This window comes from Canis lupus, chromosome 28, assembly GCF_003254725.2.
Source record: "Canis lupus dingo isolate Sandy chromosome 28, ASM325472v2, whole genome shotgun sequence".
In the NCBI taxonomy this organism is placed as follows: domain Eukaryota; kingdom Metazoa; phylum Chordata; class Mammalia; order Carnivora; family Canidae; genus Canis; species Canis lupus.
In genome coordinates, this window is record NC_064270.1 from 40,911,169 (window position 1) to 40,927,966 (window position 16,798).

A 16,798-nucleotide genomic window follows, 5' to 3' on the forward strand; every position below is an offset into this window, starting at 1 on the left:
CCTTTGTCTTCTCAGCGCGCGGGACGGACGTGGAGAGTGCGCAGGATTTTGAGAATTCCTCGCCGCGACCCCTCACAGGCGATCGCCGTGGCCCCGGGGAGGAAACGCGTTCTCGGCGCAGGGGCGAGTCGGCTGCTTCCGAAAGGAGCGACGAGGCCGTCGAGCGGGCGAGCGGCCGCCTTTCCCGGTCTGTGAGCGCCGCCGCCGCGAGTCCTGCTTCCGGCTTGTGCGCCACGGCCGGGGCTCCGGTGAGTCTGCGGGACGGGAGGGCCGGCCTCAGAGCCCCAGCGCCCTCGAGGTGAGGGGTGTTTCCAAGTGAGTGTTTGCCGCGAAGCACCCAGCAAACCCGTGCTGAGCGGCCACCGAGGACCAGTGGGGACACTCCTGGACCCGCCCGGGGGCCGAGGCCGGGTGGCGTCTTGCACTCACTGGCCATTCCTGCATCTCCTTTGGTGACGTCTCCGCTCAAGGGTTTGTCCACTTTATTGGGTTCTGTGCTGCGTCACGGGGCGGTAGGGGCTCTTTCTGTACGCCGCACACAAGTCCCTGACAGACGCGCGGCTGGCAAGGGCGCCTTCCAGGCTGCGGCTTGTCTTTGCCTCTTTAAATGATGCCTTTTTAGGTCCATTTGACTGGTTCTTCATTTGCTTGTCCTTTGCGTGTCCCTCTAAGGAATCCCTGCCTGAGCCGAGCTCAGGAAGTCCTACTCCTCTGCTTTGTTTTAAGTTTTTTTAAATTAATTAATTAATTAATTTATTTATTTATTTATTTATAATAATCACAGAGAGAGAGGCAGAGACACAGGCAGAGGGAGAAGCAGGCTCCATGCACCGGGAGCCCGACGTGGGATTCGATCCCGGGTCTCCAGGATCGCGCCCTCGGCCAAAGGCAGGCGCCAAACCGCTGCGCCACCCAGGGATCCCGTTTTAAGAGTTTTTAAATTTCCATTTGTTCATTTAGGTCTTTGACTCATTTTGATCCAGTTCTCGTTTCCATGCAAGTTCCTCTTCTTGCACGTGGACGTCCAGCAGTCGTGGCCTCAGGTCCTGTCCCCCCTTGGAGTGCTTCTGGGCCTCTGTCCGAGGTCTGAGGGCTGATGTCCGGCCCCTGCTCGCGGCCCCGATCCATGTGTCCGTCCTCACGCCAGAGCCACAGGCCGCGATGGCCAGTGTGTGGGACTAGCTCGAAGCGGCCGTGGGAGCCTCACACTCTTCTTTTTCCAGCCTGGCTGCTCTGGTCCGTTCGCTCCGTAAGGGGGTTCGGCTTTGCCGGTGTCTGAAGAGTCCTTGTTCTTTTACTTCTGGGGTCTGTGCTCTGCCCGGAGCAGACTCTCCACCCCAAACCTTGCTCTCGGGGTCTGCGCGTCCGCAGCTCTGACGCCCGCGGCCTGGCCCCGTGGGGGCGGAGTCGCCACCAGAAACGGGGTTTCCTCTGCTCGTGCCGGGGTCAGGCCTTCCTTGGCCGTCGAGGCCGTGAGGTCCTCTCGCAAAGGCGCTCGGCAGCTGCTGGCAGTGCAGCGTCTAGGTGAGTGCCCGCGCGACAGCGGGACGGCCCAGAGGGCACGGGGGGGTGGCCGAGTGTGCAGCTCACTCAACCAGGCGGGTCTTAATTTTCTTTTTTAAACAGCCTGATAACAAAATACGGGAGCTCGCAGCGCCCCTGCCTTTTGCCGTCCACCCTGGGGCGAGAATGGCCAGCAGCTCTGGTCTGGGGACAGACCCCGTGACCCCCCGGCTCCCCAGCCTCGGGCCAGGCGCAGTTTGTCCCGGGCGCAGAGCCGTCCGCAGTGGATGCTCACCGCCCTGGCCGCGGGCGGGGACCTGGGCCACCAGCCCCAATTCAGAGAAGCCCGTGAGCGAGGCCTCACCAAGCCGCGGAAGGAAGGGCAGCCCCGCGGACAGCGCGGCCGCCAACCCCGGAGCCCCCCGCCCACCCCAGGTCCGGGCTGGCCTCCCCGCGAATCCAGGCTGAGTCAGCAGGAGAATCGTCTCCCCCGAGATGCCCACGGCCCGGAGAGGCCCTCTCCGATCTGCTGGTTCAGAGGGTTCCACGCGGTGGGTGGTTCACCCGGGAGCCTCCCGCCTCGGGCCGCCGCGGAGCAGCTGAGCAGCACGTCGAGCCGGAGGCCGTTCCTCCTTCCAGAACCGACATGTCTGTGAGCATTGGTTCTGTTTCAATCTCCCGAGAAATTGTTTTCCTATTGACGTTTGTCCCCGGGGATGCTGACGTGTCACCAAGCACTCGAGAGCCCGGGGCCGCCTGGGTTTTAGATCCCGTGTTCCCCTTGCGCTCGTGGTTTTCTCCAGATGCTCGTTCCTCCCAAAGTACTTTTAAGGGAGGTTTTTAAAGAATCGTTTTTGCCTTCGAGCAAACACGAAGGAACCTCCCGTTAAAACGCGCCGATGCAACACACGTGTTGGGTCACGCTGACAATTCTCCGTGGCTAATGGAGTTGAACAGCCTAGACGTAGGGACCGTTTTTGACAATTGGGCCTGCGCGACTTGTGCGTGAAAGTAGCCGTGGCAACCGGACATCTTCCAGTGCGGGCGGCAGGGGTGAAGGTGAGGACACGCTCAGCCCTACAGAGGCCGGGCTGACACGCGTGCACCTGCTCCGACACACACGCGCCCGGAGTCCACGTCCCCGGACCTCGCAGCGGAGTCCCGAGGCCCCCACCTGACACACCGGGGCTTCCCCCGTCCCAGGGACGGCCCCATGAGGCCCTGACCACGCGGCGCCAGGACGCCAGCCCCCTCCCTCCCGGCGTTTGGACTGCGAGGGCATCCAGGGCGCGGGGTCACCCGCCCTCCCCGCTGACCCACGCAGGGGCTGCCCCAGGGGAGACAGGACCATGGCCCGGGTGCCTGGCAGGGTGGGAGGCTCCGAGCATCCTCACACCCACTGCGGCCCGCATTCCTCGGACAGTGACAGGGCTGGCAGGGCGGCCGGCCCCCAGGAGGAGCCCCATCGAGGACGCAGGACGCCTCCCGTGTGCCTTCACCGCCTGCCCTTCTGGCCAGAGGACAGGCCCCAAGGCCACATGTAGGGCTGGACACCTGGTTTTCAAGGTCCGGTGCAAGTTGGACACACAGGGTCCTTGTTGAAAAAGTGCCGAGAATTTCGGGACGGCAACAGCAGAGCGTGGGGTCCTTGTGGGCGGGGCAGCGTCAGCCCAGGTCGCAGCCCCACGACCCTGCCCCCCGGGGCCCCCAAGCAGGACAGGGCACCATCAGGCCTGTCTCTGCACAAACCTGTGTTCAGGGCCCCACAGCTGCGCCTCCAGGTGACGACCGCTCCTGTCCTTGGTGTCACAGAGGGGGTCAGACTAGGGTCAGTGGGGGTCACAGCAGGGGTCACAGCAGGGGTCAGAACAGGGTCACAGCAGGGGACAGAGTGGGGAATCAGAGCAGGGGTCACAGTGGGGTCACAGTGGGTCAGAGTGGGGTCACAGTAGGGTCACAGAGGGGGTCAGAGTGGGGTCAGCGGGGTCACAGCAGGTCAGAGTGGGGTCACAGCAGGGTCACAGAGGGGGTCAGAGTGGGGTCAGCAGGGCCACAGCAGGGGACAGAGTGGGGATCAGAGTGGGGTCACAGCGGGGTCACAGCAGATGTCAGAGGGGGGTCACAGCAGGGGTCACAGCAGGGTCACAGCGGGGGTCAGAGTGGGGTCAGACCAAGGTGCCAAGGCCTCAGCCTGGGAGGACGGCATCTGGTTTCGGCTCCTCCACCCCCCGCCCCCCCAAGACTGACGCAGGCAGACTCCACCCTCTGTGCTGCTCTGGCCAGGGGGTGGGGGGAGCCCCTTTCCTCCGTGAACAGAAGTGACCCGTGGCACCTGCCCCCCCTTCCCAGCGGCTGTGTTTTAGCCCAAAAGAGATGATGATTCTGTGAGACGCGACCGTCACGGCTGCCGGGCACTAGGGGCCCCCGCGCATCGAAACGAAGGCGTTGCCTCCACAAACCGTCGTGTTTGCAGGGAAAGCGCCAGGCTGAGCATCCCAGAAGGAAGTTTTAAGGATTATATAGGATACAAATGTTTAAAAGGCTACACACAGTTTTGTTTTGTAGAGAAAACACCATTTTAAGAAAAGCGTTAATGTTTAAAATACATGCGGATGAGGGAGGAGGACCCTTTACCCGAAGTGAGAGCTTCAGAACGCAAGCGTTTCAAATAAAACCTAATACATGTTTAATGAATCTAGTCCCAAGTAAATGCAGTTCTGGAGTATTTTTAGGGAAACCCTTCATGATGAACTTTCCATTTCGGTCAGCACGTAACGTTTAAAATCATAGTGAGTCGGGACACCCGGGGGGCTCAGCGGTTGAGCATCTGCCTTCAGCACGGGGTGTGATCCCGGGGTCTCGGGATCGAGTCCCGCATCAGGATCCCCGCAGGGAGCCTGCTTCTCCCTCTGCCTGTGTCCCTGTCTCTCTCTGTGTGTCTCTCATGAATAAATTTTTTAAAAAAATAAAAATTAAAAAAAATAAAATCATAGTGAGCCTAAACCCTGATGCTCCGTCGTACACTTCAATCTGCGTGGCCCGCTCCCAGGTTGGGACAGTGAGTAGAAAACACTTGGGAGCGTTTTCTTTCTCTCAAGGAAAATAAAATCTCAGGTCCAAAATAAACTCCAAATAAATAGTGAAGTCGTTGAAGGAGACAATTATGGCAGAAATACTGAACCCGAACCTCGGGAGGCAGGAGCGCCCCCAGGCGTCCTCGTGTTTCCGAGCTGAGGGAAGGCCTTCCTGGCTCCCTGGTTGTCGTGAGGACCTAGGACGTGGGTCCCCCCCCCCCCCCCGGGTCTGCACGAATGGGCTCAGCCAAGGCGCCCCTGACAGAGGGACCCCCGGGACTAGGCCTGGCGTGCCTCGGAGAGCCAGCGAGCGCCCTCGTGTGCCCGTGCCCGCGTCACCACCCTTCCCCGTCCACGGGCGGGTCACAGAAGCCCTGTGGGGCGGATGCCAAGGTCGTCTTGCTGTCTTGTCGGACGTCCTTCCTGTCCTCCAGGGTGACGGGCGCCGGAGCCGGGCCGCCTGACGAAGGGCCTCCCGGTGCGTCCCAGCTGATTTGGGCCCCGATTTGAGGCCTCCGTGTGCCGGGCGCTCCGTGACCCCCGCAGGCGGCCTTGGCCGGAGGGAGCGGGGAAAGGCCTTCCCGACACCGGTGCGCAAGGGGGCCCAGGAACCCTGCCCGGGGGCGGTGAGCCGAGCCCCAGCTCCGCGCACCTGCCAGCGGGGAATTGCGCCGGCCTCGGGTGCGAAAGTAAGGCCTGAAAGCCTGGATCTTGGGGTTCGGGCTCCAAGGACTCCGCCGCCCGCTCCAGGCCCCCCGGATCACCCGCTCTCCCGCGGCCCGGAGCCCAAGAGGAGGGTGACAAAGCTCGGTCCCTGCACCCCTGCGCCGCGGCTCAGCTCTCAGAGCCCAGGTAACGGCCCCTCGGCGGCAGGTGACGCTGGCCCCCAGCAGGGGTCCCCGGGGCCCTCGCCTGCCGCCGGCCCGCCTCACCCCTGTGCCCTGGGCTGCGGGTCCCCGGGCCGAAGGGTCTGCCCGCGTCTGAACGCCCGACACCTGTGCGTGTGGCCGCCTCCGGAAGACGGTCTTTCACAGACACAACAAGCTGAAGACCTCGACAGGTGACCGCCCCGCGTGGTCAAGATGGACCCACATACACTGGCAAGGGTCCTGACACGGGACGGGAGGGGAGAGGTGGGGTCACGCAGGGAGGTCGGGGAAAGCCGCTCCGAACCTCCCCAGAGCCTGTGGGGGGCACAGCCCTGCCGACACCTCGATTTCGGGCCGCGGGCCCCGTGTACGGCCATGTGCTAGGACCACCCCAGGGAGCCCACGCAAGAAGCTGTGACCTGTGGCCCCGGAGCCTGGAGACGAGCCAGGCCCGAAGCCCGCCCGCCGAGCCCCTCCGGGGTCAGCTCACCCTCCCGCCCAGGGAGGATGGGGTGCGGGGAGGGGCTGCTCCAGCCCCCCTGCCCTCCTGCCATCCTGCCGGGTCCAAGGAGAAGCTGTTGCCCTGCCCCCGCGCCCGCGCCCCTCTGACCCTAGGGCGGCCACCCCGCCTCCGGCCCATCAGGAGGCCCCAGCTGGCCCGGGAATGAAGCCAGGACGGCGCGGGGACCTGGGGACCCGGACGTGGCTCCTCTCACGGGGACGCGCAGCACCCCACGCTCTGGTCTCTGGGTGCGGCCGCGGACGGGAGCTTCCAAGTGTCCCGGGACGGAGCCCGGGGCAGGTCACAGGGGACTCGGTGCTCCCAGCCGGGATTGCGGGGAGGAGGAGCAGAGGCAGCCAGGGGCCCGGGGGTTGGTCCTGGGGGTGGGCTGGGGGGCAGCGCAGACGCCAGAACCCTGTCTCCTTCCTGGTCCCGCTGACCAGCCCCCCACCCCCCTGCTCAGGCCCTGGGTCCTGGTGATCTGGGGAGACGTGGGGGAGGGAGCCGGGCGGGGGCACAGCAGCGTCCCCCCACCCCGCAGGTCGGTTCGTCTCCACCGACCGCGCTGGGCCTTGGCTCGTGGGGTCATCAGGAATTCTGTGCACACCTCGGCCCTGAATAATGAATCTAACCGTCCCGGGTGATGGATTATTTTAATGAGCTATTTGCATATTGTGATTAATCAGTCGTCCCCGGGGCTGGAGCTGCAAGAGCCGCACGGTCGTGTCCTCGGCCCACCCCTGGGGTCAAGGAAGCAAAGACGACCGTGGCTGCTGGACTGAGGCCTGGGGGACGGGGTGGACACGCGTGGACGCCAGCCGGGCTTCCAGTGGGGCCTCCAGCCCTGCCTCTGGACGTCCCTGCCGTGGGGACCGACGTCCTCTGCAGACGCTGGGTCCTCTGAGGCCCTCACGGCCCCAGGCCTCCACTGGCCTCCAGACCCTCGGGCCGGCTGCCGCCCGGCACCTCCTGAGACGGGGGACCCCGAGACGGTCGGGGCTGCAGGTGCTGCGCTCAGCGGGCGTCCCTCCCTGGCCCACGGCAGCCCGGGGCCTCGTCCACCCTCAAGGCCGTGACACTGGACGGCTGCCCGTGGCCCTAGCCCCTGCCCCTGTCCCTGCCCCTGCCCCCTCCCCCTGCCTGTGCCCCCTGCTCCTGCCCCCAGCCCCCAGCCCCTGCCCGTGGCCCCAGCCCCTGTCCGTGCCCCGTCCCCCGTCCCCCTGCCCCCTACCCCTACCCCCTGTCCCTGCCCCTGCCCCCTGCCCCTGGCCCCAGTCCCTGCCCTCTGTCCGTGCCCCTTGCCCGTGTCCCCTGCCCCTGCCCCCTGCCCGTGCCGGCGGCCGGGCTGCTCCGAGGCTGGGGGCACACCGCCCCCCTGACCCAGCTCAGACGCGTAGGGATGACGGGCCTCGCCGGGACTCCTCAGCCCTTTGTAGTGAGCAACAGATTTTCCTGCCTTGGGATGTTCTCTGATTTATTTACTCACGAGACATTTCTGCCTCCGCGGGCACCTGGGGCGGCGGGTCCTGCCCTCACCCTGACACGGCCCGAGGTTGGGCCCCAGGACTCCTGGAGCGACCCCGCGCAGCCACCGCTCTGCTGGTCCTCGGTGCTGCCGTCGTGAGCACGTCACCCGGACGCCAGGGTGCAGGGCGCCCCCGTCACTGCCCGTCCCCGCCACAGCCGCCTCCCTGCGGCTCCAGGTCGCCTGCCTGTGACCTCGCCCTCCCAGCAGGGCGCCGGGCCCCGAGCAGCAGCCGCCCTCACCGCACGCGGGAGGGGCCACCGGGCGCCCACGACCCGGAGCGTCTGGGCCACTCTGAGGAACGCGTCCCGGGTAAAAACTCAGAGAAAGGGGATCCCCAGGGAGCTCAGCGGTTTGGCGCCTGCCTTTGGCTCAGGGCCTGATCCTGGGGTCCCGGAATCGAGTCCCGCGTCGGGCTCCCTGCATGGAGCCTGCTTCTCCCTCTGCCTGTGTCTCTGCCTCTCTCTCTCTCTCTCTCTCTCTCTCTCTATCATAAATAAATAAATAAATCTTTAAAAAATAAATAAAATAAATAAAAACTCAGAGAAAGAAAACCCCCAGGACAAAGCGGCCGTCAGCCAGCCTCGAGTGGGACGTATTTTCTGAAAAGATGCATCGCGGACCCACGGTCTGCCTGGCTCAGCTCCGGACGCGTCTGCCGTCCCCACCACATGCCGCCCGCAGCCCTGCCCCCCGCGGACCCATCGGAAGTGCTTCCAGGACCACGGCCTCGTCTCGGTGCTGCCCACGGCAGGGCATGGGTTGGGGACTCACCAGGGTGCCTCTGGCACAGCGTCCTCCGTTCGGGTAGGGTTTAGAGTTAGGGTTAGGGTTGGGGTTGGGGTTGGGGTTGGGGTTAGGGTTGGGGTTGGGGTTGGGGTTGGGGTTAGGTTTAGGGTTGGGGTTGGGGTTGGGGTTAGGGTTGGGGTTGGGGTTGGGGTTGGGGTTAGGTTTAGGGTTGGGGTTGGGGTTGGGGTTGGGGTTAGGTTTAGGGTTGGGGTTGGGGTTGGGGTTAGGGTTGGGGTTGGGGTTGGGGTTGGGGTTAGGTTTAGGGTTGGGGTTGGGGTTGGGGTTAGGGTTGGGGTTAGGGTTAGGGTTGGGGTTGGGGTTGGGGTTAGGGTTGGGGTTGGGGTTGGGGTTAGGGTTAGGGTTGGGGTTGGGGTTAGGTTTAGGGTTAGGGTTGGGTTTGGGGTTGGGGTTAGGGTTAGGGTTGGGGTTGGGGTTAGGGTTAGGGTTAGGGTTGGGGTTGGGGTTGGGGTTGGGGTTAGGGTTAGCCCCACCCTCGCTGCAGTGACGCCCTGGCTGAGCCAACCGCGGCCTTGAAGGAACCTCGGGGACAGATGCGCTCCCACACCCCACCCCGGCTGCCGTCTTCTGGGGCAGCTGACTGAGGGGGAGGTGACGCAGGGCTGGCGCTGCAGGCACAGGGCCCGGTCCCCTCCTGGCCCTGCAGAGCTGCCACTGAGCCCGAGCCCCCCTCCTCGTGCCCACTGGCTCCCTGGCTGGCCAGGCCACTTGCTAACGCAGGGGCACGTGGTGGTGGCGCTGGACCGGCACACAGGTGCACCTGGGGCAGCGCAATGGCTGCTGGCCTGGCACCTGGTGAGGCCCCCCGTGCTGCGCAGCCCGGGGCCCTGGCGGAGGAGATGCTGCCTCACCCGATCGCCCCTGCGCCTCGTGCGTGCCCACGGGAGGGGCCCTCAGACCCCTGAAAGCCGTCGGCGGAATCTGCTAGTGACTGTGCTGAGTACCGCAGCCGGGCTGGGCTGTGCGGTCCTGCAGGGCCGCAGCCGCCGTCCCCTCTGGCTGCCCGCCTGCCGCGCGTGCCCGCCCCGCCACAGATGTAGTCCCGTCACAGACACATGTAGCCCTTTCTCTTTTTTTTGGTTTTGTTCTTTTAATGAGAAGAGAGCATCTTCAAATGAAAACTGCTTTAGCAAATCAAGTACAAATCAAGGGAATAAACTTGAAATTAATTTCTTGAAGTCTTCGTATTGCAGCTCAGCACCAGGACTAATGGAATTTGCAGCAACGCAGTCGGATCACGGATGAGTGCGGCGCCCGAGAGCAGGCGGGAAGGAGCCACGGGGAGACACGGCTCGGGGATCAGGTCGGACGTGGCGCCCGAGGACACGGTCGCCCAGAGCCAGACAGTTCGTGTGTTGGCACAGGGCTCCCTCGTCCTTGGGAGGTCAGTCCAGAGGGGTGAGCAGAGCTCAGTGGGCAGCACGGAGCCGTCCTTGGGGAGACGCGGTTCATCCCCTGGGAGACCCCTGCAGGAGCTCCCAGGCTCTGCACCTGACCCCCAGGTATCCTCCTCCAGGTGACCCCCCAGATGACCCACAGGTGACCCCCAGGTATCCCCCTCCAGGTGACCCCCAGGTGACCCCCAGGTGACCCCTATGTATCCCCCCAGGTGACACCCAGGCGTCCCCTTCCAGGAGCACAGTTCTCTGCAGCCCGTCTGACTCCCGTTCTCCCGCCTGGGCTCCTGCGGGCCCCGAGCTTCCCGCCCTGCAGACGCCGCGCCCCCCCACCCCCGCAGCCCAGGCACCAGGCCCGACCCCAGCTGTTCGAGGCCCGCAGGGACCCAGTGTGTCCGGCTCTGCCGCGGCCGCTCGCCCCCCCACCGTCACCGGACGCCCGGGCCCCATGGGTCCTGGGCAGCTTCTCTGGGATTTGCGCCCCGACCTCTCCCACAAGCGTCAGTGTGTTGCTCACCTGTGTGTGTACAAATGCTGTAGAGAGACTGTGACGCGGATGCTGAGATTTGGGGCGCCCAGGGCCTCGGGGGGTGACACGTGTGCCCTCGGCTCAGGTCGCCATCCAGGACCCCGGGTTCGAGTCCCACGTCGGGCTCCCCGCATGGAGCCGGCTTCTCCCTCCGCCTGGGTCTCTGCCTCTCTCTGCGTCTCTCATGAGTAAGTAAATAAAATCTTTAGAAAAAAGAAAAATGAAGAACGTTGACACGTGCTGATGGAGCTGCTCCCCAGCGTGTTGTGACGTCGGGCCATGGGCCTCGAGCCCCCATGCCGGCCGCCGCCCGCTGCCCCGGCTCCCTGACTGGTCCGCGGGGCTCCCAGGTCCCCACACCCCCGGCTCTGTCCTCAGTTTTGTCATTTTGAGGAAATGACGAAGAGGCTGCTGGGTGAGGACAACACACTGCCGGTGGCTCGGAGCCGCGTTTCCTGCCCGACCCCATAGGTGACCCCACAGCCCCGGCCCCGGGCCCCTGCAGTGTCCTGACCCCGTACACCCCAACAGCGGGGCTCCAGGAGTGGAGGGTGGGGAGGCCGTCGGGCAGGCGGGCACCGGGCTGTCACAGCCGTGGGGTCGGCTCCCCCCCACAGACGCTGCCTGCCCCGACCGGCCTGCCCACAGCCGACTCCTTCCTCACCCACGCCTCGGAGGACCCGTGTCGGAGCCGCTGCAGCCCTGCCCTTGGGGCTCGCCGCACAGGACCCGACGGCACAGCCGGCAGCGTCCCCATGGAGAGCCAGCGCCCCGTCCCCGGGCCGGAGGGACCCCCGTCACCTGTGCCCAGGGCAGGGCCACCCTCAGGATCGGGCTCCATGCAGGGGGCCCGCCTCAGGCCGCGCCTCCCAGGGGACCTTCAAGCAACACCCGCTCAGCCTGTTGACCCCCAAGCCGCCAAGTGACCGGCTGCCTAGGAGCCTCCACCGTGACGGAGCCGGAGACCCGCACAAATTGGGTTTGTAAGGTCGGTGTCGGTCCCGAGAACCGGACCTGCTGAACCGGAACTTGTGGCCGAGGGCCCGCGCCACGGCATCCACACCAAGCGGCCACCCGGGTCTGACCCCGGGACTCAGCGCTGCTGGCCACCTGCCCCAGCCTGGCGGAGTCTGTCCCCTTCTCTGTCCCCGACACAGGTGCCCACGTCTGCACCCGCCATCTGTCCGTCCCCGCGGGCTGTCTGTGGGCACCGCTTCCCGCAGAACGAGGCCATCGCGGACACGCAGGGCTGCAGCCGGGATGGCTGTCACCCAAGAAACAGGCAAACGTGCAGGTGACACGGAGGCGAGGGCCACGGGCGCAGCCCCTGGGGGCACAGGGGCGGGGTCTGGGGTCACAGTCCCACGTTGGGGGAGCCGGCGGGGAGCACCCGGCACACCTGCTTCCGGGGTTCAGCGGGCTCAGCTCTGCCGGGCGCCAGGGTCACGGAGGGGAGGCCGGCCCTCCATGCGGGGCCCTCCAGGGCGTGGCGCCTTGAGGTGGGGGGGCCCCGCCCCAGGAAGCATCTCAGAACCGCGTCCAGCAGAGGCCTCAGGAGGACGACTGGGCCAGCTTCCCCAGGAAGCCACACGGGGCCCTTCCGGGGGTCACACCGGGCCCCGACCTCCCGGGACCTGAGGAGGAGACGTAGGCCGAGTCCACACGGGCTCCTCGCCGGCCGTCAGGAGTGGGGTCCCCACCCCACGTGATCCGGGTCACAGCAGAGACGGTCACCGCTGCCCACAGGCTGGGGCTCGCCGGGGCTGGACAGGGGCGGGGGCTGGAGTGACAAGGACGGGCGGGGGCGCAGGGGTGGAGGGACCAGCCCTGACGGAAGGGTATGGGGGGGAGCAGCCCTGACATGGGGGGAGCAGCCACTGGGACCCTCTAGGTCCAGGGTGCGACCTGCACACACGTGCCCACGGCCCCGTCTGGGATCACCTTGGTTCTGCTCACGGACTGTCCGGCGGCATGGGGGGGCACCCACGCCCCAATCATCACACGTGACCCCATGACACATGTGCCCACAGCAGCACCGCGGGCCTGACTCCGCCCCAGGTCGGGGTGACCAGCGCCTGCCCGACCTGCAGGTGAAGCGCTCATGTCTCCGGGTCGTTCCCAGGTCAGCGACCTGGGTCACAGGGCAACACGGCGGGGACTCAGCACAGGGACGCGACCCACGACCGCACCCCACTGCTCTGCCCTGTTTAACTGTGGGGGTGCAGGATGGGGGTGATGGGGGTCAGAGGAGACTGAGCCCAGGCCCCCAGGGTCCACGAGGCCGCTGTGACCCCGGGCAGCCGCCCAGGGGCGGGCGGTCAGCACGAGGGCGGCTTCTCCGACCGGCCTTCCAGCTGCTCCCGGGCGTCTCGGGCTCCAGGCTCTTCCCCCGGGTCAGCAGGTCCAGGGCAGCCTTCCCGCCCGCTACCCACCCCAGGCCTCTGTCGCCCCGTCTCCCTGTCCCTCTGTCCCTCTCTCTGTCTCGTGACCAGTGTGGCCTTTGCCTCTGAGTGTCCGGGGCAGTCGGGTCACCGCAGGAGAGGGGAGAGGATGCAGGCGCCATGGAGGCCCGAGGGGGGAGCGTGGGCGTCGTGCGGGGGAGCCGGGAAGGGGGCAGCGGGCGTGGAGCTGGGAGAGGCAGCCGGCAGGAACGTGGTCTCTGAGGGAATTCAAGTCACCCCCAAGCAGGCTTGTGCGGGTTTGGCCTGGGGGCTCGGGCTCTGACAAGGCCCCGTGGGAGGAGGGGCAGGACCCCAAGTGAGGAGGACGAGTGGAGGACGGCCCGGCCACCGCCCGAGGAGCCATTGTCCTGGAAGCAGGCCTCCCCCTCCCCGTGTCCAGGCCCGGGCCGGTTCCTGCCTGGGCGGCATCTGCCCCCCGCCAGGACGCCTCCCGAGGCGGGACGTCCAGGTGCGGAGGCTCGGGACCCGGCGGGAGGCCCTTCTGGAGAGGCCGCTGACCCGAGCGCTTGTGGGGGAGGGAGGAGCTCGCCGGGGCCCGGGGCTCCGACCCAGAGTCCGGGGGCGCCTGCGATCCTCTCCGGGAGCCGGTTCAGGGACAGCGGAGGCACCACTGGGCCGCCCCCGGCAGGAAGGCCGCAGGCAACGGGGCCCAGGCTGAGCGCCCGAGGCGGGGAGCAGCCGCCAGCACCCCAGACGCGGATGAGCCCCGCAGGAGTCGGGGGCCCTGGAGGCTCCTCGCGGCGTCGCGGCTGGTGTCACATCCACACACGCTCGTTATGCCTCATCAAGAGCTTGAGAGCCGTGGCCTCTCGTTCACAGAATTAGAACATCGAGCTTTCCAAATTCACCTCCCATTTAACATCCTCTTTCCAGACGGCATCTGGGTCGTCCCCGACTTTTCCAGGTGAGGAATAGCCAGGGGCCGGCCACCGGCCTGGGGGTGACTACGGGCACAGGGTGGTCTTGGCCTCTGGACCCTCCTCCCACCAGCACCCCAGCCTGGCTGCACACGGCTGGGGTCAGAGGAGGGGCCCCGCTCGCACCCATGCCCCGCAGGGCACAGCCAGCCACCCCGGGGGTCACCCGGGAGCCCCCGGTCAGGAGACATCGCATCCGGACTGGGGCCGGCCTCTCCCAGGCACCAGGCACCTCGTCCGGCCTTACAGAGGCCACCTGGGCGGTGACCTGGCGCTCCGGGCCGTGGGGAGGTGCCTGTGTGCCCGTCGGTGCCGCGGACCCTTCGGGGTAGACGCGGACGGAGGGCTCTGGAAGTCGTCCTGCAACCCCGGCCTCTGCCTGCTGGGAGCCCCAGGCCCCTCACGCTCCGCCCCTGCGGGAGGCGCCCCCCACCCCCAGCCCAGGGAGCCAGGCCTCCCACCTGGCGGCCGGGCCAACACCTGCCCACGCCGGCCCCACAGCCCATTCCCCAGCCCGCATGCACAGCCGGGCGTCTCACTCCCTGCGCTGGGCCGACCCCCGGAGCAGGGGTGAAGGCTGCGGGCCGCCCCACAGACAGCGTCCCCAGGTCGGCCCGCCCGGGAGCAGGGATGCCCCATGGGCCGCCCTCGGGGTCTCAGCTCTGCGGAGGCCGGGCAGGGGTGAGGTTCTGGCCCTCGGGATGCATGGGGCTGGGTGGGGCAGGTGCAGGGGTGAGGACGAAGAGGCCAGTGCGGCCGTGAGCCCTGCCTGGGGAGGGCAGGGGGGACACCCGGGTCTGCAGACAGAGGTGAGCGCAGGGCAGCGGGGAGCTGGGACCCGTGCTCCCCAGGCCTCCCGCCGGGGCCGCGCTCCCCCCACCTACCACTCCCCTGCGGTCTCCTTGGTCCCTCCGTCGCCTGCGCCTCTGCGGGGAGAAGCTGCGGGACCTGCGGGCCTCCTGGTCAAGTACTTGGAGTCTGTGAACTGTTTTGAAATTAATGAGGATCTTAGCTTGCATAGACGAGCACGCCGACCGGGAGAGAAGGACCCGAACTCGGGAGGGGGGTGCAGGGGGCAGCTCCACCTGCAGCAGGGCCAGCGCCCGCCCGGACAACAGGTGCACTGGGGGTGCGGGCGCGGGGCCGTGAGCGAGGCCTTGGCTCTATGGCCCGGGATCCCGCAACGTGCTTCCCTCCAAGGCCCAGTTCCAGGGGGGTCCGCCCGCGCCCCGTCCTCACGGCTGCCCTGCACACGGCCGTCGTCCCCGTGTCACCAGAGACCCCCGCGGGGCGCCCGCCGCAGCTTCTTTAGGACCCGGTTTGGGTAAACGCACGCTCGTGCTCACGAGTTCCTCCTCGGGATCCACCAGCTTTGCTCCCGACGTTTCTACTTATCACAATGTTTGCCTTTTCCTTTTCTCTTGATTTGGTTTTTTTTTTTTTTTTTTTTTACTTTGTCATAAATTCCAGCTACCTTTTCCTCTCCTGCTTTGTGACCTGGGCAAACAGCGGGACAAACCAAAGCACAAGCAAGGAGTTAACTGAAAAAACCTGGACGTCGCCACATAAAAACGTCATGTTGTTTTTTTATTGTTTAAGCCAATTTTATTGGGGTTTTTCTCTACATGGTCAAGAAAGTAATACTGGAAGTACGGATGCGAAAGAATAAGGTGACAACAGTCCCCATCCTGCGCGGCTGTGGGCACCCGTCCCGAGGCCACGGGGTCCGCGTGGACCACCCCTGGCACATGCACCGGTGCCCACGCCGTCGCCCACCCGGAGGTGACCCCAACCGGCCCCTGCTCTAAGGCGTCCAGAACGTTCCCAACCACTGCTGTTCCAGCAGCTCAAAATGGGACTAAATGGCTGAGAAACAGAAATTAAAGATGCTTTTATGCCCAAGGATATTTTCCAAGGAGAGGGAGAGCTGCTCCAGGACGTCGGGCGCCGTGGGACCATCCTGCGTGTGTGGAATGTGGAGGCCAGCCACTTGGGAATATTAATTTTCAGACAAATCAGGATTCTAAGAGAATCGCCAGGTGGAGACAGACTTGCTCCTGACCACTTCCAATCTGGTAACATTGCCTTGGCTCGCGTGCGGAAGCCTCGGCGGGCAGCTTCGGGGCAGCGGCCACGTTGGCCGGGCAGGTGGGCAGGACAGGCGGGCAGGGGCACCAAGAGCCTGGAGCTGGGCTGAGGGCTCCGGGCGGGTCACCAGGGGGAGATCACGGACTGTCTGGGCTGCAGCCTCACAGGTGCAGGGCAAGGAGGTGCCGCGTGAACCTCGGGGGCAGCAGGGCCGGTGAGCGTGTCCGGGGGGCGTGAGTGCCACCTGCCTCCCCACACGGAGCTCCTGGGAGCAGGACCCCGAGCTGGGGCGCGGGCAGGGAGCGTCCAGCCCCGACCCAGCCCCACGACGGCCGCCCCGTCCAGCAGGCCCAACACCTCCAGGGAACATCAGCTTTCGGTCCACTGTTGGCGCCTGGTCCTGGTGTAAAACCATCGGGCCGGTGGCGGGCGTAGCGGTTCCACCAAGAGACGGTCGCGCGGAGGCCCCGGTCACGAGAGTGGCGTGCTGACCGCGTCCGGGCGACTCACGCGACTTCCGGGTCTGGAGGGAACATGCGCCCCCCCCCCCACAAAGCCCGCGCCGGGGCTGCAGTCCCCCCCACCACCACCGCAGACACAGGCCGGGAGAGGAGCCGCGAGCACCGCGGGGGACGCCCCACCGGAGTCCACGGGCTGCTGCCTGTGACGGGGCCAGGCCTCCTCTCCGCCCGGGGTCGGGGCTCGGAGTCGCCGGGTCTCCAGCTCCGGGGTGCCGCCCGCGGCCTCTGCTGTGTGCTGCACCCTGGGCTCGGACGGCCTGTTGGGCCCGACTCCGTGTGGAGCGCCCGGCCTCCCCCTGCGTGCCCGGGACCGTCGTGTGCACGTCTGCACAGCCCGGGGGCCTGGGGGCCACAGTGGGCGGATGCGGTCACGGCCGCCCAGAACCTGCACCGAGCGGATCGCCGGCCGGTCTGTGCCTCGACAGGGTCGCCGGCCGCCGGCAAGCAGCGTGCTCAGTTCCCGAGGGAGCCCTGGCGTGTCCTCCGACGGGCCGGCCGACGGACGTGCGTTCCCACCGCGCGGTGCCCACTGTGGGGCAGGCTGCAGCGCGGCCGTGGGGCGCACGGGGGTCAGCAGAGCCAGGAGGAGGCCCCCCGAGGACGA